We start from the raw sequence: 23,674 nt of genomic DNA on the forward strand, positions 1-23,674 counted from the left end.
TACCAAGAGGGGATCATTAGTTCCAAATTTACATGCTTTTTCAAAATCTAAGTGGATTGGTTGATATGACACTCATATATCCATAAGTCATGTTTGCTTCATGCTTGGCAACTCATGCATATTGTGGTTGAGTAAGATGTAGCCCAATGTAGCCACTTCTAGTTGCAAGTTGCAAAGTTGAGACATAAGGTAGCTTTCACAACTATAGTTGATTATGTTTGGCTTATATGCCTTTTAGTTGATTTGGGTAAACAATCATCTCCCACCACCATCTTCATTAACAATCAAAGCATATTGGAAGTTGCATGGAACCCAATGTTCCATGCTTGTACTAAGCACATTGAGGTGTGTTATCATGTTCAAAGAGAGACTTTGTGAAAGATAAATCAACTTGGCCTATATGCCATCATGAGACAACCTAAGGACAACCTTGTAGATTTTTTCACAAAGGTTTTGTCTTATGAGAGGCTCAAAGATTTTCACAAATCTTTGGGCATACTCCCCTTTGTGGATCGATCATAATCCATTGTGCTTGGCTCTTTCCAATACACAAGTGCCAACTCTTGTTCATCACATCACTGTCAAGGGAGATTTATTTCCATAATTTGGTAGAAATACATGTGAACATACTTAGGACTGTTGGGGCACTTTTTTCCTCTCTATATCTTTTTTCGTATATATGCATAATCATGCTTAATCTTGTAAGTATTCTTTATTGATACCTCTCAATAGACTATGTGTTAGAGCTCTTAAGCTTCTTCTTACCTAAGCTTTACAGGTGCATCCCTATAACCCTAAATCTAATGATCACCTCCTATCCACAACATGTAGTACAAAGGCCATAGAAAGCTCTTAGTTTACTCCTTCTTTTCTCTGTTCGAAGTGTTGTCTTATTGCCTGTAGACTGCGATCACGGTGCACACGATTTTGCCAGTCACTTTTCTTTATTTCTCTTTTTATAAAATCTCCAAAACTAACTAAAACATCACTTGTCTTTTCTTTTAAATGACTTTTAGTTCTATCTTTTTAGGATAATATCTAAAATATAATAGTTTTTCCCCCCAAGAATCTAATATTTTTGGACCATTCAAACTATACACATTAATACTAGTGATTAATATGGCTCATAAGTCCTGTTCACATTGTACTTTTCGTGAAGGGTGGCTACGGTCCTTATCAATCCAAGAAAAATGTCAGATTTATGACTCTCAATTTTTAAAATTTATTTTTAATTGAATAAAATTTATTACCTATTAATGCTAGTTAGTTTTTACCTTAGTTAGTATTTAGTTAGTAATCTTACTAACTTATTAATTGACTAACTAACTTTCGAACTAACCAACTAACTTTTATTGTGCAGAGATATTACAGTTGGATACTCAGATTATTTCACAGACCAAATTTGTTCCTAGAAGACCTTGTAAAGACTCATTGTTGTGTCCATATTACTTATCACTTCACGACAATAATTAACTTGTATGTATATAGTTAAATTCTTTGTGTAAATGGTGTTTCCTATGGTTTTCCATTAGTGAACCCAAAGCCACTTGACAACACCACAATCATTCCCATCTTCATTAGCTCAATCAAACATGCAAAATTTACATGCTCACTCTCAACCTTAAATGCCATTTTTTTGCACTACATGTCAAATGAATTTACTTAATTCAAAACCTCTTTGGATTGAAAAAAGTGGTAAATGTTTAGCTTGTAAGGTCATTGGTAAATGCACAATCTATGCGTGGGTTTGTGTGTGTGTTGAATAAGGATGTGAGAATGCCAAACTTTGCTCATATTAAGAACCTCATTTATGCAATTAGTGCTTGTTTGGACTATTGAAAGAAATTCAAAATGCTTTTCTGCAAAGTATATCTGCAATTATGTATAAGTTTTCCATTATATCATTAATAGATTAACATTTTTAAACCCTAATAATGACAATGTTTTATGTTTAGCAAAGTTAAATTATTGAGCTAAAGTAACCTTAAAGTGTTCATCATAAGCAAATAACTATACATCCATAAAATGGCTAGACATAACCAAAGAGACCTATAATAAAAAGGTTCTCATGCTTCCAAACAAAACTAGCTTGTTATGTTCATTTTTACTTTTTTACTATTCCGATCTTATGCACCAAGGAAATTTGGTTTACTTGTTTGCATCCACTCATCCTATTGACATATATGTGGCATATTTCTCTTCTTACTATCATACATCCCTCAGATTGACATGTGTAAATCCATGCAAAAAACATATATAATAATCATATTTATAGCAAAGGTTGTGCAAATTAATGTTGTGTCAATGGTCTACTACTACACACACACACACACGCACGCACGCACGCACGCACGCACGCACGCACGCACGCACGCACGCACACACACACACACACACACACACACACACACACACACACACACACACACACACACACACACACACACACAAACAAATATAATGTAAAGCTCTATCCCATATTTTTACTTTGATCTCTTGCCTATGTACTACTATTTGTATTATTTATTAAATTTTTCGTATGAAATTATCCCTGATTGTGATTTCTCAATTGATATATAAAACAAAAGTGTATTGTAAGTACAATGCTTGCTCTCTCTCATAGGCTTGATAAAATCTCTTGCCTATGTGTTATCTATTTGTTAATTTGTTCATATAAAATCAACCCTTAATTGAGCTTTCTCATTAGATATATAAACATAAGGTGTATTATAAATACAACTCTATTATTTGATGGATGTTTTGTATCTTTAACTTGCTTTTGTTGAAACTTTATAGGTTTGGGCAATCAAATGTACATATTTCACTTCATAATTCTCATTTTTTGAACGATCATAATGCTTGTTCACATGACATCCTTTGTTCTTTATATCTCTTTCTCTATGTTCATAGCCAATCATGTCCTCTCTCTCTCTCTCTCTCTCTCTCTCTCTCTCTCTCTCTCTCTCTCTCTCTCTCTCTCTCTCTCTCTCTCTCTCTAACTAACTAAACTAAGAAGAGTATGCAAGAAAATTTGAGAAAATGTTATTCTCAAAAATTGAACATCAGAAGCATGTAACTTGCATTTATTGTGATTAGCAAATTATCAACTTGGGTGTGCATCCTTACCTTATAGAAGAACATCATTTTTATGAACACTTTGAAACTCATGCTCCCAAGGCTTGTGGGCAATACTATAGTGAGGCAAGGTTAATGTTTTTGTTGAGTTGGGGTGTTGTTGTAGATGAATTGTGTGGGCATTGAGGGAAGAAGATACTAGAGGGAAAAATGAGGGGATTTACAAGAACTTGGCATGATGGATTCAAAAAACCAGAAGGAATAAAGGTACTAATCTTAAAATTGCAAAAGTAAAATAAGTATAAGAACTTGAGCCATTCATGAGCAAGGGTGACAAAGTAGGTAGAATGAAGATTGTAATGTTTGTCGACCACATCCATCCTAGAGTGGAAGCATGAGGGAGGGGACACCACTAGGCACTAACTCCAATCTCACTTTGAGAGAGAGAGAGAGAGAGAGAGAGAGAGAGAGAGAGAGAGAGAGAGAGAGAGAGAGAGAGAGAGAGAGAGAGAGAGAGAGAGAGAGAGAGAGAGAGAGAGAGAGAGAGAGAGAGAGAGAGAGAGAGAGAGAGAGAGAGAGAGAGAGAGAGAGAGAGAGAGAGAGAGAGAGAGAGAGAGAGAGAGAGAGAGAGAGAGAGAGAGAGAGAGAGAGAGAGAGAGGGGGGGGGGGAGGGAGGGACTGAGGGAGGGAGACAACTTGGCTTTTGCAAATCCTATATGCCCCAAAACTTCATAATGGCCTCTCATCCTATTCTAATTTACTCATGGTGTACCCTTTGATTGAGGAGGTAGGTAGCGCAATTATCTTTGAAAGGGTGTGATAGAGAGAGAAAGAGAGATGAAAGATGGATGCATTTATAGTAAGTAACATGCCAACATGTAAGGAAACCATAAGTAACTGCCATTTGGGTGCACATTTTAACTACCAAAAAAAGGTATATTTTTATTTCTTCTAATGCTCTTTTTATTTAAGAGATAATCATCATAGTAATAAGTAGAGGCTTGAGAATCACCCTTGATAGGATATCTAGGATTGATGTTCAGTTTGGAATGTTTGTACACTTATAATATATTAGTTTTACCTCCCTAAACCTTCCAAGCTCTCTCTCTCTCTCTCTCTCTCTCTCTCTCTCTCTCTCTCTCTCTCTCCACACACACACACACACACACAAAATCTAATTAGTTATCTATCTATCTCTCCATTTATCTATCCCATATATTTATCACTCCCCCATGCGCATGTTAGGAACATGTAATGTACCCTCCTTGGCACCTTAGATGCTATATGTATTATTTAATGACAAAAAGTAATCAATGATATTTCATATTTTATTGCACATGAGTAAGCTTTAAGAGTAAGAATGTTGAGGGGTATTAAATACCTTACTTTTATTGTTTTTCCAAGTTATTGTTAGGGATTCTTGATGGAAAAATAAAGAGATTAAATTTTCCATTGTCTAGAATTTCTTCTCAAATGCATAAGATGAAATCATGGATCGTCGAGATTGTCAATACGATCTTAATGGTCAAACAAATTTGAGTTTTGAGTTCTAGATTAAAAGTTATGGCTATAGTTATGTGGGAGCTCTACTAAAATCCAGAGAGCTCTTGCCCTATTCTCCAGATGTATGTAGAAGCTCTACAAAAATTTGTTGAGCTTTCCCTCTTTTTGACATGTACATGGAAGCTCTTTTGAAACTCACTAAGATTTTTCTCTCTTCTCTACAATTATACAGAAGCTCTACCAAAATCTTGGGAGCTTCTTCTCTTATCTCTCTAATCATGTGGAAACTTAGCTAAAATCCACCTAGCTTTTTCTCTCCTTTTCACAATTGTGTAGAAGCTTTGTCAAATTTATTCCTAGCAATGGACCCTAAGAGATGTCGTGAAGGAAAGGAGGCAATTAGAGAAGGCACTTCTAGATAACTCAAGAAAGACGCTCTAGTGATGGACTCAAACAATGTCATACTAAGTCGTGATAATAAAGTTTGAGTGGCTTATTTTATATTTACTTATTTTTATTTGATTTAAATGTGTTACTTTAGTTAAACTTGTTTATTAATTAAAAATATTTTATTTCTTACTTGGGTATATTTGTTTATGATTGTGCTTGTGAACTAATAAGAAGATTCAAGAGGACATGTGCTTATTGGATGCTTGAGATCAATAGGAAGAGGATGTTTGGCTATTGGGTCCATCAGACGAAAGGAGTAATCGAAACTTGGACTTACCCCAATGTCCAATGGGAATGTCAAAGTGATTAATATACACCTAGAAGGGCATAGCTTGGTATCCAAGGCCAAGCGTTAAGTGATGAAAAAGGCATTGGTTGCTATATCACATTAGTTAGAGGAGCTTAGAGTGACTCCTTAGCCAATAAATTCCTTAGCAGCCTATGTTAGGGATATAGAGCTTTGTGATCCCCATCATGGAATAGGGATGGATGACCTTGAATACTAGTTAAGAGGTGGAATGACCTAGAGGGGTTGGGAGTCATTTCAGGGATGTCTTATACATATATTACATGTAATGAGCTTTGTGTAACACATTAATAAAAGGATGTTACTTTTATGTGTTTACACAATGTGGTCACATGCCTTGCCTAATTAGATAACTAAAATAAGCCCATGGAGGAAAGTGGGAGACCTCAGTCTTAACAACTGAGAGTCTATGGTTGGTGGACCCAATCAATTGGATTACTTTTCTAAATACTAGATAGAGCAACTAGAATATGACCCCCCAATTTTATAGGGTAGAACTAGCTTAACAACATTTCAGGGGGCTAGAGTGTGGTTGAGATTGGTCCTAGTGGTGGCTATAGAAGTTTAACAGACAACTCTACTCTCTTTGAACAACAGTCAGGTCGATCCTCTGGTTGAGGCCTTAACATTTTGCTATGAGGTAGATTGAAGACTACCCAACCAAATAAGTCCATGTACCTTACGGGGTTGAGACCATGCTATTCATGGAGAGGTTGGTGGAGTGAATCCATATATTTCAATTGAGAGTGTTTATGGGTAACTGAGCCAATTATTGAGCTTGATGGTAGATTGTCTTACATGTTTAAAACAAAATGTTTTTGTGACCATAACAATGTCAGACAAAACTCCAAGAGAAGCCATTTCTTACAAGAAGATAAAAGCAGTAGACTTGATTGGCAAGGATACCAAAGTTGAGGTGGATGTGGAAGTTTAGATTAATAGTATTATTTCTCTACTATAGGAACTAGTGAAGCAAATAGATCTATGGTAGCACATTTCCGCTCTACTAATGAAACCAAATTGTGGTGGAAATAGTGAGGCCTTGATAATGCGGTGTCAGAAGGATCAAGGAATTTGAATGATATAAAACTTGTTACAATAAGAGGAAGATACCTTCTTCCCTCTTTTGAAATCTTGAAGATAAATTAATTCTTTGACATCACATGACCTAATCCTAGAATAGTATGACTCAAAATTTATCACCCTTCAAAAATACATCCTAGAAATGTCCACTACCTAATGATTGCAAGGTTTTGCTAAGACTTGAATTTTTCTCTTAATTAATACCTTGAATCAATGAGGTGAATTACTTCAGAAGATACATTGATGTGAGCTAAGTGCTTTAGTCAAAGAGATTAGTAGAGATCATGTAAATGCTCAGATTCGAGGAGGGGATGGAAACTATTGTGGTGCAAGATCCACATCATAAGATGGTCATGTTTACATGGTACTAGAAAAAAGGGAATTCCACTATCCTACTTGTGCAATACTCTTGCACATACATTCACTTATTGCATTCACACATTTGATCATAGGAAACTATTGTGGCACAAGATCCACATGATAAGATGTCCATGTTTACATGGTAGGAGAAAAAAGGGAATTGCACTATCCTACTTAAGAAATACTCACTAGTGTGCATACATTCACTTACTGCACTCACACATTTGATTGTAGGAAATACCATTCACAACACACACTAGCACATGCTTCAAGGACACATTCACTAGCTACACACCCATGTAAGATAATTAGGCTAATAGATGCTATCACATTTAAAGACACAATGCTAGGGCATACATAATAGAGCACATTGGGTGGACCAAAACATCAAACAATTTGTTTAAGAATGAAACTAGCAATTTCCTTATTATTATTATCCTTCATGATAGTACGAGCTCTAGACCATTTCATGAAATAGTCAGTTGCCACAATGATGTAACACTTCCACATTATAGACAAAGGATGCATAGGTCCAACAAAATCAATACCCCACTTTTCAAAGGGCAAAGTCACTAGAATGGGATTAAGTGGCCTCTTATAGTTTTCCCTAGCATCGTTCCTTTGACACATAATCACAATGCTTTACATAGTCAAAAGCATCTTGGAAAACTATCATTACCAATACCTAGCACGTAAAGTCTTCTGGGTAGTAAGCCATCTAGCGAAACGATCCCCACATGCTGAATTGTAGCATTCCTCTAAAATGAATGGCACCTCATTAGGCACCACACAATGGTGATAAACCTCATTCATGTCCTTTTTATAAAGACACCAACTAGTAATGAGAAGTGAAGTGCTTGTTGCTTAATCTTTCTCTTTTTACACTTAGAAAGAGTTTCTACTGGGTTGCCCATGGATAGATAATGCACAATAGATGCATATCACGATAGAATTGAGGTTGCATCAATCTTGCATAGGTCACAGTCATCATTGATATCAGCCCACTCTTCCTTAGGCTCATCAAAATCTACTAAATATTCAACAATTCCTTGCAATTTTGATGGCTTGCTTTAAATCTCATAGTCAAACTCTTGCAAAGAGATTAACCACTTGGCTAGGTGATCAGAGGGTTGAAGCTTGTTTAATAGTAGGTGTAATCCCTCAGCCTTGGTGAAAGACACTACCCTCTTGTAAAGAATATAATGTCTAAAATTCTTGGTGGCAAATACCACAACCAAATAGACCTTCTCTAAATAGCTATAATGAAGCTTTGAAATACCCAACTTCTAGCTTGCAAAAGCAATTGGGTGATAAAGTTGTACCTCCCAAATTTGTTATAGGCAGCAACTAATACTATGCATTGTTGCAACTGTGAAGACATATAAAACATCACCCCTCACATGGGAGCTTTTAACATTGGCATTTTGGATAATTCCATCTTGACTTTCTCAAATGCCACTTTACACAGTTCCATCCATTCAAAAACATGGATGTGCAAGAGGAGATTTGTTAGAGGCAATGGTAAGTGCTCAGCTAATGTGTTAATGAATTGACAATAATAGCCCATAGATGAAATAAAGCTATGAACCTCACGAGGACTGTGGGTGGGATCATGGCCATAATAACAACTACCTTTTTAGGATTAGAGGGGCAATGCCAACCGCTCTTAGAATACAACCCAATAATAAATTGTAAGGCACCCCAAATACACACTTTGGAGGATTTAATGATATACAATACTCATAGTAACACTCAAAGCACTTTCAAAGAACAATGAGTTGTCTATCATGGATCGTTGTAGCTCCCAAGTTGTCTATAAAAGTCTTAAGCTCTTCAGGGGAAATATCGGCAAACATCTTATCAACTATCCTTTGTTAGGACCTAAGAGCATTACATAAACCAAAGGCCATGACATGATACACAAAGGTACTAAATACTATAATGAATGTCATTTTCAATTGATCATCCTCAACTATGGCCATTTGGTTGTAACCTTGAAGGAGTATATCTCTCACCCAACCAACTGACCTAAACTTTGATTGATAAAGGGTAGGGAATAATAGTCCTTTATTGTTTACTTATTTAGCTCCTTAAAATCCATGCATAGGTGGATTTGATTCTTCTTCTTCTTCCCTATCACAACCAGTGAGCACCATTCAATGTGTTCAATAGGAAAGATCAAACCTGCCTTTCTCAACCGCATCAATTCCTCAAAAAGAGGCTTTCTCAGCTCAAAAGTCATGTGTCTAACCTTTGCTTCACAAGCTTGATACCTTCTTTCAATGGAACTTACATATGGTAATAGTAGGAGAAATCCCCTTCAACTAAACATAACTCCATGCAAATATGTCTCTTAACTCTTGTAGGAGTGCCGCATAGTCCATACGCTCATTATTTGATAATGTGGTACTAAGCTTGATTGTGTGGGGATCATCAGGAGTCCTGATATCCAACCCTATCGTATTAGTGTCACAAATCCAATCTTTTGTTTCGATCAGCTCATTTTGAGTATACTTGGTACAATTCTTTTATGGTGGAACTCTCATTAGTCACTAGAGCTCAAGGTTCCAATGGTGGAGGTTCCCTAAAGGGCCTTCCATTTTGTTGTGGGAGGTGATATCCTCTCATTCAATGGGAACTCAAGGTAGGCATCCAAGATTGTTCTTTTCAACCCATGCCTAAAAATTAACTGATCAACTAGGATATCCACCAAATAATACCCGAATGTAAGATCCAAGGCTGTCCAAGAAACATCTTTGGTAGCTTGAAATCCCAATGAATTGAATAACATGAAAGTCAAGAATACACTCAATATGCACTATGATCACATGCACTTGAGGCTTCATTCCTTCTAGTTGTCTCAAACTATAACTAGTCATTTTTAAGGTAATGGTGGTGACACCCTTTTGGATGGGAAGGCCTAACCTCTCCAATGAAACCATACTCATAATGTTCATGAAATAGCCTAGGTCTACCACTATACTTTCTATTAGAATGCTATCCACATAAGCTTGTACCCTAGGGAAGTGTTTTTCCACATGCTCCCACCATTCACTACCCACTCAATTAACACCAAAAGGCTCTATAACATAACCTGTTCGCATGATTTTCTTAAATTCATTGTTGCAAATGTTAGGTGAAAAGTGGATTAGTTGTAACAAATTCACATCCGGTGTTACTTCATTTAAAGCATTTGCTAAATCAAACTCTTGGAATTTTGCTATTGCTTTATTCTCTTTCTAGACCATTTGCTCTTTTGGCTTAATAATGGACGGAGTACCTTCTTTGCTTTTGCATTGCATTTACTTTTAACCATCGACTCCTCTAAAATACCCTTATGTTTAAGAGGACTTGCTTGGGTGCTAGCATCCGCAACTTTATCGTCAACCACACCAGACTTAGGATTAGCTTTGCTTGTACTAGGGCAGCCATCCTTTTGATCCTCCTTCATTTTTAAACCTCTAGTAAGCACTCTAATATTGTTAGAATCTGCATCCTCATTAATTGGAAGTGACTAAACTAAGCTAGCCTCATTGGGCATTTCCTCTAGGGTGACTTTTTTCCTTTTCAAGATATGCTTAGGGCCTTCCCCTTGAGTATTTCCATTATTTGCACGACGATTCATAGGACCAAGTAGTTGACTACCTTGTTGGAGAGACCTAATCATACTCCAATAAGTATTGGCCATACGATCTAACTTCCTACCCTAGGGTAGGGAGTCCATTTATAAGAAATCATCTATATAACGTGCATTCAAAGGATATTAAGAAATGCCATTTCTGTACATGTTATAAGGCCTTAAAATGATCCCTTTTACTTTACCAACCTTACAATTTTTTTTCAAATTGTAATTAAAAAACCCCTTTTATAAATATAATCATGTAAATTTTACTAAATATAATACCCTTTCTTTTGAACTCGCGTGAACAACAAGAGAGAGAGAGAGAGAGAGAGAGAGAGAGAGAGAGAGAGAGAGAGAGAGAGAGAGAGAATCATTATAGATTCTCTATACCTAAATTTAAAATTAATATTATTGAATAGTTTAACTATATGTACAATTATAATTTGAATGATATTATGTCTCAAAAATTTTAATATTTAGAAAAGATAAAAATTAATAATACTATTAAAAAGATAAAGATAAAAATTATGTTCAAAAGACATTCTTAAATATGATTATTTTTAAAAATAATTAAAAAAATTAATTAAAATAAAAAACTCTTTAAAATATTCTTAATTGAGATTGTGATCAAAAGAGAAATTAGGATAATAAGGCTAAAGTTAAATAGAATAGATAGGTTGCATGTAACACACACACACACACACACACACACACACACACACACACACACACACACACACACACACACACACACACACACACACACACACACACACACACACACACACACACACACACACACACACACACACACACACACACACACACACACACACACACACACACACACACACACACACACACACACACACACACACACACACACACTCACTCACTCACTCTCACTCACTCTCTCTCTCTCTCTCTCTCTCTCTCTCTCTCTCTCTCTCATGTATATACACTAAGTTGTAAGAGATATTGCCACTCATGACATGCTACCATTGAATTCACAATGAAATCCGCAATCCTCCCCTTCCACACACACCACACAACAAGAGAGAGTGAGTTGAAAGAGAGTGAGAGTGAGAATGAGAGAATAGTTATGGTTTGTTTATATTTGAATTTAAAATTGATATTTTTAATATTTTAAAAATATATATTATAATTTCAACTATCACATGTTTAAAAGTTATTAATTTTAAAAAAGATAAATATTAATAATAGTATAAAGATTATAAATTATTTATTTTTAAAAGATACTTTTAAATATAATTAAGTATTTTTATTCTTAATTAGAATTAAAAAACCCTTTAAATTATTCTTAATAAGGATTACGAGTAGAAAGAGAATTAGGTTATTGAGGCCAAGGTTAGAGAGGATAGACAAGTGGTAGGGGATCGCCACTCATGCTATGCTACCGCCAAATTGAGAACACATGCGAATTGGCAATCCTCCCCTTTCACATACACTACACAACGAGAGAGAGAGAGAGAGAGAGAGAGAGAGAGAGAGAGAGAGAGAGAGAGAGAGAGAGAGAGAGAGAGAGAGAGAGAGAGAGAGAGAGAGAGAGAGAGAGAGAGAGAGAGAGAGAGAGAGAGAGAGAGAGAGTGTGTGTGTGTGTGTGTGTGTGCATGCATACGTGGCATGCTTGCAGAGGATGTGTGTGTGAATGTGTAGGGGGAGGGGGGAAAATAAGATGGATTTTGTGAGCATGTGTGATGTGAAGGAGTGCACATATGGAACTAAGTTGAGTGTATGGATGACTCAATGCATGAGACTATAAGTGCAATATGCACCAAGTATGTGATTGGTAATGTGTGTTTCAAAGTGTGTAAAGTATTTAAGTGAGAGTGAGTAGTATGCACACTATTGGAGAAAGTGAGAGGCAAAAGAAGGCCTTTAGTTCAAGGCAAATTACATATAACACAATGCACAGGAGAGTCATGTTGCCCAAGAAGAAACCTCGCCCTCTAGATGTTGGCCTATTGGCCAGATGACCAATGCATCACTTAAGCTAGATGTCACCACGTCAAGTCATCACCTACATAAGAGGGTGTAGTCGTTGGGAAGAAGTTGTTAACCCCACTCGAGATTGAAGAAGCAGGTCGTGGGAGAATAAGCAAAGGCGGAAGGATGGCCTCTAAAATTAAGTTAAAGGAAAAACCACATTTTTAAGTGAAAGATGTCCCAAAATTTTTGTAAAAGAGCACCATGCTCACTCCTGTGCAAATTATAAAAGGGTAGATAGGCATAGGCTAAAGAAATAGGCCAAGTAGAAGGGAATGGAAAAGAGGGCCATGCCACAATGGCTGGTCATGTAAAAAAGGGGATGACTGCCCATGGGATTTTAGGGCATGTATATAAAGTTCAAAAAGTGAATGAAAGCTCATTCTTTAGTGTGTGGCAACAAGAGACTCTTCTTCTTATCTTCTTCTCTTCTCTTGCTTGCTTATATGTGCTTGAGAGAGGGAGTGCGAGGGAGTGAGTGTGTGAGGGTGAGGGATCAAGGAGGTGAAGCTCTCCACCATCTCCTCTCTTCTTCTTCTCTTGTATTGTCTTCTCTTGTCTCATGTGCAGCTACGGAGGATGGAGCTTGGAGGTGGAGGCTTGAGGATGCTTGATCTTGCGCATCAAGAATCGTGGAGCTACCGGTGTGCTTGAGGGAGGAGGCAACTCATTCATGCATTGAGGTAAGCTCAGTACACCCTGGTAGGATCTAAAACGCGTCGGCCAGGTGAGAGACAACCATAGGTGCTCGCTTGAAATGCTTGAATGAACAAGCAATCCATGGGACTTGGCAGTTGAGTGTGTGCTCCCTACATTTTGGTTCCATTGCCGGGACCAACAGATTCAAGCTTGAGCGCTTGCACGCTTCAAATCGAGCAACAAAGTAAGGGTTTTATCCCCGAACTGGAGCTTAAGATAGGCAAGAAGTTTTGGGTTTTTTAATCTTCACAATAAGTAAGTATTTTGGTTATTTTGATGGTTTCATGATTAGGAGAGTAGGAGAAATCAATCCAGTACTTTGTTTTTGATTCTTGTTCCATTTAGAGTATGTTAGGATAAAGAAATTGGATTGGAAAGGCTTAGGGTTTGCGACAGTAAAATAGACCCGAATAGGACACATAAAGAAAAACGGGAAGGAGGAGTGCTCAAGGGGATTAAGGTCGACAAGTGAGGGATTATGAGTGGCAAGACCTTTGTTGGAAAAGGGTTTAATAGCCACAAGGCCAAGGGAGAGCTCATTTGAAACCCTGGTTGAGAGAGAGAGAGAGAGAGAGAGAGAGAGAGAGAGAGAGAGAGAGAGAGAGAGAGAGAGAGAGAGAGAGAGAGAGAGAGAGAGCTCCATTGCATGGATTCACTTCGATCTTGCCGCCGATGAGTTTGTTGCCCACTACAGGTATACTCACACCTTCTTCTTAATGGATGGAGTCGTAGACCCCAAAAAATCTTGATTGAGTGGGAGGTGCAACGAAAAACCCTACACATCGGTGAGGATGGGCTAGAAACCGAACATACAAGCCTATCAAGTCAAACCCATACATGAGAGTGCATGAGCCGCTTAGACACTTTGTCTTCTCACTCACTCTGATTTCGAGCACTCGTAGACCCCAAAAAATCTTGATTGAGTGGGAGGTGCAACGAAAAACCCTACACATCGGTGAGGATGGGCTAGAAACCGAACATACAAGCCTATCAAGTCAAACCCATACATGAGAGTGCATGAGCCGCTTAGACACTTTGTCTTCTCACTCACTCTGATTTCGAGCACTCGAAACACACTTAAGAAAAGCTAAAAGCCTGATTGTGCACAGTGCACGGAAAAGAGTACACACACACATAGAGTGAGGGTAAGTTGAGGACTATTTGTAATTAACAAGGAACTCACTCAAACATAAAAACTTGAAGGAACCCACCAGTAAGAGAAGATCCCAAGACATAGACGGATAATTGAATCCCCAAAGATAGGACCAAGCGAAGAACATGACTAAAAAGCCTAACGCAACAAGGACCGACACTATTGGTGAAGTGGATCTACGTGACCTCATCAGCCTGATTGACAACTTGGTAGAACAAGAAATCTTAGACATGGAAGAGGGCAGCTCATGCGGTAGAAGCAATGAAGAACTTGACCTAGGAGACTTTCCTGAGGTGATCTAGTAGTTAGTGAGCAAATATGATGCTCAAACCCGGTTAGAACACCGTGACAGACATGCGGAGGACATCATAGCAGATCTTGAGGAGGAGAGAAAGCTAGCACGCAAACCTCTGTAAGGCATAATCGCGTACAACCAGGATTAGCATACTAGGAGCTTACACTAGAGCATGGAAATGCCAGAGATCCAGAGAGTGCTAGCCCTAGGAGGTAGAAATCAGACGGAGAGCGAGAGAGCGCTAGAAGGAGACCTCAAGCTGAGCGAGCTTCTGAGACAAAGCAACTGCTAGATAACACGGCAGTGGAGTAGAGTGCTACAGCATTAGCAACATCGCTACTAGTAGGGTTAGGAGTCAGCCAAGGCTCTAAGAGCCAATAAAAAATTCCCATGGTAGCGAAGTAGCTATAAATATACTAAGTGAATGACAACCCATACAGCTTTGTGGAGCAGTTCAAGCAGGTTTGCAAGGCCAACGACTTCACTGATCCCAATCAACACTCACAAGCTTTCGGCCTGTGCTTAGGTAATAAAGGCCATACTTGGTACACAATTCTGGATGCTACGGAGCGACCAATTTCAATGGCCTTAAAAATATCTTCATTAAGATATTTTTTGAACCTGGATACTTCGATAACCTACTAGTGCAACTTATGAACATCAAGCAGAGAGAGAAAGAGGACATCCGAGATTATGTGACCCATGTGAGGAGCCTCTTCCTTAGGAGAATCCCTATGGGTGAGAGACCAACCGAAAGAGTGGTGTCCACGGTAATCATTAATGGTATATGAAGTGAAGAGCTCTACAAAGCCTTAGCTAGCAACTTGAGCGTGCAGTGAGACACACTTGCAAGGGTCTTTGAGGAAGCTATTAGAGCGGATGACCAGCTCAAGGAGAGAAGCTCCAAGAGCTTGAATCGAGAAGAGTCCAATGTTAGGAACTTCGAGAGGGCTTCAACGTTGAGTGAGAGATCAGGTCCAAGCTCTCAAGATAAAGGGAAGGGCACTAATTTAGGACAAGTGCTAGTAGAGATGAAGATGGAAATAACCAAATTGTAGGAGATGACGAGACAATCAATAGGCCCACACATCCAACGCGTGCATTGTGGTGGAAACCACCTGTTAGCCGAGTGTTAAGACCCTAGATTATGACCTTGTGCTAATTGCAGAAGGTTCGGCCATGGCACCATGCATTGTTAGCTACCTCGGAGACTCCCATACTCGCAGCCTTATGGTCAACCCTACCTTGTGAATAGGCCGCCAAACTTCTTTGGAAGGGGAGTCCCATTGGCCCTCCCAACACCTAATGATGCTAAGTCAACCATCCCTAGGATGGAGATAAATCCTACGGGTATCCCTAGACCAATTGGACCCTGCGTAACCCATCCATTGAGTGACACTCTAGTCCACTATGTGGAGGAGCCGAACAGCGATGAGCCTTATGTACACCCTTACATATCGTACAACGAAGAAGGCAATACAGTCCTTATGGACTATCGACCAGTGCCGGTGATGGCATTAGGTAGAGGAAGAGGCAGAGGCCTAGGAGGGCAGACACGAGAGCTAATCATGTGTTGGACTTGCGGCCACCTAGGACATGTTTCTTCGTGCTGCCCCAAGAGGGAGCAACCAAATAGAGACAAGGCTGACCTAAAATGCGTTGAGTGCAAAATCACTCATCTCTTTGTTGATTTTCCTAGAAGGAAGCCATCCTCTAGTTCGGCAAACGAGCCATCGGTCCCATTGGGGTTGTTCGGTGTTGAGACACTCGATGGGGAGGCCACACCCATCCCATTGCATCTCATGATCCATGCACAAACAAAGCATGCTGGCATATTATTGCCAGGGCCTAGCAATCTCGACACAATCTCAATTGAAAAGAAGAGTTGGAGACAGAGGAAGAAGAGACCAGATGCTAAGGTCGCACTCAAAACCGAAAGTACCACAACATTGTCTGTTGGATAGAAGGTCATTGACGCAGAGGCAAAAATGTCAGCTCCGAAGATGACTGCGATAGAAAGTGCTAGGGTTGGGGAGTACCCCAACCCGAAGTGCCAGCTCAAAGCCATCGAGAAGATGAAGGAGTGAGTGAAAGAAGCCTAAGAACACCTAAAAGACACTGAGTCTATATTAGAAGATGAGATCGATGATCTCTCAAGCATTACTACGCCAGTCCCACCCCCATGACTAAAATCAAGGGTTGCGACTGCACCACAAGCAGTGTCACTTAGACAAAGTCTAAATGCAATGCCAAGGCCATTGGCCAAGAACAACGGGGTTAGGAGAGAGGCAAGTAGCTAGCAACCTCCTTAATACGTTGGTGACCATCCCTGTGACTCTAAGCTTAGGAGACCTACTTAGGCAGCATCCAACGCTATGGCAAGAATTAAAGCAGTAGGTCAAAGAATCAAATGAGCAAGCTGCAGCAGACTTGTACAAGCACGACATGGAAACACAAATACCAAGCCTAATGCTGCACTCAGTGCCTAAGTCCTTGCACCTCAATGCCTTTTGGGAAGGCACAGAGATGCATGCAGTGCTAGTCTTAGCTCTTGGAGATGTCACAAGGAAGGGAATCATAGAACATGGGAGTAGGAGTTAGCGTGCTAAGCCATGCAGTACTCCAAACTTGGGGTAACCCGCCGGTCGAGACTGCTAGATTCAATGTCACGCCGGCCAACGGAATGAGGGTGAAACCATTCGACGTGTTAAAAAAATTTGCCAATGAAGATCGCAGGAGTCTAATTCTTTGTTGAATTTATAGTCATGAAGGGAGTGGACTATGACATCCTGCTAGGCCGACCTTGGATGCGCAACACGAGAGTTAAAGAAGACTGGGGCAACAGTTTCATCTTCTTAGGTAATCTAACGGAGGCTGTAAGGGTAGAGATGGACACTTGGAAGACCACGTCGATTGACCTAGATGCCATCTCCACCATGCTGAAGGGAAACAATGGCTAGATTAGGAAATACTATGGGCCCTTAACCAAGTATATCCCGTGTCCTGAGGAAGAGCGAAACTGGATGCATGTTCTTGCTACCATCGACTTGCCATTCTCTGACAATGAGAAGTACAAACATGCCATCAAGACGATGGGCAAGCCCAAGGACACACCCTCAATACCAATCTGCATGATGACTGGAAGCCCACGTGGAGGACCCAACTCTGTCACATTCCAAGTCCCAAGCAATAGATGAGAGCTCCTTGAGATCCTAGGTCATCTGATTGACAAGTTAGCTGGCAATCTAGCAATGAATCTCAAGCCACTCCAAGATCTCTTGGATGAGCCTAAGTGGCAATGGGCCAAGGTGTATGATTTAAACTTGATGTACAATCGGGCCTTAGTTCCCAACCAATGAGAAGAGATTTATCAGGATTTGGGAGATGATGAGCAGTCGGATCAAGATACCTCTGACCAACGAATATGAAGACTGCTGTTCCTTCAGTGATGAGAGTGAAAGGGAAATAGACACTATAGAATATTGTGTAATCGAATAAATACGAGCTAACTCCAGACCACACAATAAAACGCCTTTATATTTGAGAGAGGGGTCATGCGCATGGATTGTGATCAAACCTAGTTAGAACACATAGGCGCGATTAACTACGAGCAAGCATGTCTAGCCCACCGCACCACTGCTAAAAATGAACTTGCCTTCTGAGCTGTGAGACCACCAGGAGAGACTCCCTCTTCTAGTGAAAATGGAGAGTTCGATTTTGAGTCGGAAGTCAGCTCAGATAGTGAACTTGAGATTCCTCAACCTTCTAGGACTAGACGCACCAAGGGGGACCTACCTGTCCACCTAAGGCACTGACGACTAAGGGAGGAACGACGGAAGCTGCTTAAGGAAACACATGCAAAGGAGTAGTGAAAACTGCAAGACCTACCAAAGCGATTCATGAAATTCAAAAAAGGGGATATGGTAGTGATCTTGCTAGGAGCCAAACGACAAGGGCAAGCAAGCAAACCAATTGAAGGGCTTGCCAAGGTCAAGGAGGTCAATTTAGCCAAGGAAGGGGAGACAAACTGACCTATCTTTATAGTCGATGACTTGACTGAGGAAGAGGAAGCAAGTCTCATTGCTATCTTACGAGAGTACATAGACGTCTTTGCTTGGTCCCTAGAAGAGCTCAAAGGGGTAGACTTGAGTGTAGTGACTCATAACATACCTATGATACTTGACACAACACCGGTCAAAGCAGCCGACTGTATCCCATGAATCCAAGGCACACCCATGCAGTCAAGGAAGAAATTGATAAGCTAATGACAACAGGATTCATCTACAAGATTGAGCATATGGCCCATAGTCATCGTATTGAAGAAGAATGGAAAGATTAGAGTGTTATCGTCAATTACAAGAAGGTAAATGCTGCTAATGAAGAGAGATAACTATCCATTGCTTTACACCGACGAGCACATCCTCGAGAGAGTGGTTGGCAAAGAGGCCTACGGTTTTCTAGATGGCTTTTCTGGATACAATCAGGTGCAATTGCATCCTAATGATAGGCATAAGACCGCATTCATCGCCATTGAGTGGAGCATCTTTGCCTACATAGTCATGCCTTTCGAGTTGACTAACATGCTAGCTACTTTCAATGACTTATTTGCACTATATTCAAGGACATGCTGAGGAAGGAGTTAGAGGTCTTTGTAGATGACCTGTGTGTTCACTCTACTTGGATGGAAAACTTAGACAAACTCCGAGTTGTCTTTGAATGGTGTTGACTATATTGTCTCTCGTTGAACCCCTTGAAGTGCCAGTTTTGGGTAAAGCATGGATGCATCTTAGGACACATAGTGTCGAAGAATGGCATTGCCACAGACTTCTCGTAGGTTAGGGTCATTATCGATTTTCCATCCCCAATTGATTACAAGGGCATTCAGTGCTTCTTAGGCCATACAAGGTATTATTGGTGGTTTGTGTTGAACTACGCATTGATTGCTAGACCTCTATACAAGCTGGTAATCATATTTGAATGGACCAAGGAATGCCAACTTGTGTATGAGGAATTGAAAAAGGCTCTGACCATGACACCAATTCTACGAGCCCCAGATTGGACACTCACATTCCATGTGCACATTGATGCTTTGAAATTTTCCGTAGGAGCTGTTTTGTACTAGCTTGGTCAACACAACCTAGATTACCCAGTGAGCTTTGCTAGCAGACAACTCACTGAGACCAAAATCAATTACTTAACAATGGAGAGAGAGGGTTTGGCCATGGTATTTGCTGTAAAGAAAATTTGGCATGATCTTTTGGCTACACCTTTTACCTTCTTTGTTGATCATCAAGTCTTGTTATATCTTGTTAATAAACCTTGCACCACAGGATGCATCGCTCGATGGCTACTTCTGCTTTTAGAATTTGACTTCTCCATGGTGGTATGTAAAGGGAAGCAACACTACATGGCTGATCATATGTCTCATATCCCCACAGGAGAATCCAATGGGCAAGACATTGTAGACAAACTGCCAGACCTTATTCAGCTTGTCCAGCGAAAGGGATTTGTTTAGAGCCGACATGATGCCAGATCGGACATATGACATAGTTCAAGTGCTTGAGCAAGGACTACCTGAATGACCAATAGAAAAGGCCCAACTTAGGCAGCTCATCTTGAAGATCCAACCCTATTAGTTGATAGCATGCCAACTCTACAGGTTGGGACAAGACAGATTGTTGCGCAGATGCATGTGTGAGTATAAAATGCATGACGTACTCATAGAGGCACATGGTGGAATTGTAGGAGGACACTTCAGTGGAGATATGATAGCCTATAAGGTGCTACAGTCCTAGATGTGGTGGCCTACTCTTTTCCAAGATGCAACACGATTTGTAAAGCATTGTAATGAGTGCCAATGGACTAAGGTCCCTATTCACAAATGGAGCTAACCCCAATCATTACACAATAACCCTTCGAGAAATGGGGGATTGACTTCATTGGACCCATTAGTCCCGTAGCACAATATTCACAAGCTAAATACATCATTGTCGCCACCGATTATCTAACAAAATGGGCAGAAGCGCGTGCTAGGAGAAGAAATGATGCTAGGATCACTGCCAAGTTCTTATGGAAGTAAGTGATCTCATAGTTTGGTTTCCCCATCTAACTTGTTAGTGTCCAAGGCACACAAAGTGATAGCTCATCTCCTATCCACCTTCCTGATCATCCATCGAAAGTCTTCGCCTTATTACCCTTAGGAAAATGGTCAATCTTAATCCACAAATAAAATCTTGGTGAATGTCTTGACTAAGGTAGTCTCTGCTTCGCGCAGTGATTGGGATAACAGGTTGATGGCAGCCTTGTGGGCCTACCGCATGGCTTACAAAATGGCTGTAGGTTAGACTCCCTTTAGGTTGACCTATGGAACAGAGGAAATTCTACCCTTAGAATTCTTCATTCCTAGCCTACGGATAGCCCTTCAAGAGAGATGGGATGGTGGTAAGGAGGCATAGATAGAGCACTTGGTTGAGCTCGAATGCTTATTGAAAACCCGGTTTCTAGCCACCCATATGCTAATATGCGAGAAGACAAGATGCAAAAGTTGGTTTGACAAGCATGTCAAGCAGTGAGACTTTGAACAGGGCGACTTAATAGTACTATTGTACTCAGTCAAGGGACATAAACAAAAAATGAAGCTTAGGGGATTAGGTCCTTTCAAAGTTTGGGCCATCAGCCGAATTGGCAACGTAGAGCTCAAAACCCTCAAAGGTGAGGGCATAGGCTTCTTCAATAGCAGCCACATAAAGAAGTATTTCCCTCCCACACACCCACTACATGAACCTCCAATGCTAGCTCCCCCCCATCAATGTAAGAGTGGCCACCATCACTGAGATGGACGATGAGGATGAAGAAGCTGTAGAACTAGCTTACCTACACATAATGGTCATTTCCAAGCACACATGCACCTTCAATGCATTGATTGATGAGGGAGCTATCTTTACTATCTTAACTCATGATCATTGGACCCAAATTGGAAAACCGCAATTATAGCTCACTAACACCGACCTCAGCTCCTATAGGGGCCGGTCATACACACTCTTGGAAAAATGCAAATCTGCAGTTTCTATGGAGTCTGAAAGCATACCGATGATTTTCTATGTGTTGTGCAACACTAAAGAGGTAGGCACAGAGTCGATGTTAGGATAAAGCTTTAAGAAGCAAACTCATTGTAATGTTGACTACGAGTCATGGCATATCCACCTAGCCACGAGCAATGTCTGCATAGTTATAGCCTTCAACAAGGGCTATGTGACTCCTTTCGAGTCCGCAAGGTCACCGATAGAGAAACTTGCCGCTAAGTTTAAGAAGGGGGCAGTACATCGTCACAACCCACCAAGCCTTAAGGCCACCAAATTACTGAAGTCAAAGCTAAGGCCCATGAGCCAAAGCTTCAATGGATGCCTAAACTGCAAGGACCGCTGCCTATAGCCCTCCAAGGTTAAGAACCCCGACTCGCCCCCCAGAGGCCAAGACACAACTACAAAAACTGACATGCAATCAAGTCGCGATGGGTCCCCAAGATCCTATTGCAAGCGCAAGGCTACTATGTGGGTAATACTTGGATTTGGCTACCTAACCCAAAACAACCAAACGTCCTACTCGAACGCCACCCTCAAGCTTAACCACATGAAACATCAAGCTAGAGGCACTCAAACCCCAAGAAACTCAGGCTACTAGATCCATAGAACCTCCAAGGTCTAAGCCCGCAAAATTTAAAACAATCTATAGGCCGAAACCACAACCTGTGCTACTAACAACCTATCTCAACTTGTGCCTACTAGTCCCCTTCAAGCCTCGAAAGCACCTTTAGCTGCTGCCACCACAGCCCAGCCTATTGAACAAGAGGCCAAGCCACAACCTTAGAAGCACTTGAAGTCGCAACAATCAGTCCACTGAACTCTCTAGTTTAGCCAAACCCCAACCACCTGCTGCTGGCCTTAGACCCTCTTATGAAGGGCGATCAATTTTGACCTTGGCCAATGGCCTTAGCTGAAAACACGAGGGATGACTTGGTTGCTTGCCTCAGATTCTTAGATGCTACTTTCATGACCTTGGCAAAAAGCTACGATTGACCAGCCTTAGGTCTCTTGGAAGAATCTATAGCAATGGACGTATGAACACTTCCTTGCTCTTGGGAGGAGTTGGAATTGGTATTCATTAAGGCTTTTGAAGTAGCTGAGGACTTAATTTCAACTAAGATATCTAGGAAACAAGCAATCAAATAGCGTCTCATTACGTCATATAACAAGAACATGATCATGGCTACAAACCAAGAAATGGAGAAGTTGAAACAATTTGCTGACAACAAATCCTCTTTCTTGCAGAAATGGTACGCTCTTCGATTGTAATGGGAGCTAGAGGGATGCCAAATAATGGCCAACACTGAGCAGCGATGCGTAATCAAGGCATCGGAATATGACTCAACCTATGTAGCTCCAACTTCCTATAGGGTGTTGAGACTACCATTCGTAATAATTGACCCCTTGGAAGAACACATTAAGGGATATCCTTATTTAGATCGCATCCTCACCGAGGAGGAGCTGCACATTGCCAATCGAGTGGACTTCGACGGCTTCTTACTTGTTGATGTCCTCACTTACATTACACATGTAGGCATCCGCCCTTTGGACATGGATAATTATTCTAATTTAGAATATAACCTGAATTTCTATGCTTGGCTCATGCGAAAGTAGAACACTAAGACTATGTGCTGAAGGCCCTTCATCCTCTAACCCTTTAATCCTCGAAAGGATTCTTCTCATTTTAGAAGGGGAAAGGGGTAAGGTGAATCAAAATAAAATCAAACACCTAAGGAAACAAGAAAATGAAAAACACATATTAAAAGCCTCAATCCACATCTAAGAATAGAAAAGGAAGGAAAACATTAAATAGTGATTGAGAAAAATGTCACAAACTTTGAAATAAAGCTTGGAAGGGAAGTCTATTTTTGTACTAAAAACATTTCAATTCAGCAAGCATGAAGTTTTTTCTCCAGCAAGTGACTATTTTGAAAAGCACTAATGACAAACCATGGCTTATGATAGAAGCTGAAGATGTCGCAGCAAGATTGAGCCCATCACCTTCCCTTCATGGAAGAGAAAAGAGCAAAGTACGACC

The sequence above is a fragment of the Lygodium microphyllum genome, chromosome 19, assembly GCF_053477565.2.
Source record: "Lygodium microphyllum isolate KBCC chromosome 19, Lygodium_microphyllum_v1.1.10, whole genome shotgun sequence".
Lineage (NCBI taxonomy): Eukaryota > Viridiplantae > Streptophyta > Polypodiopsida > Schizaeales > Lygodiaceae > Lygodium > Lygodium microphyllum.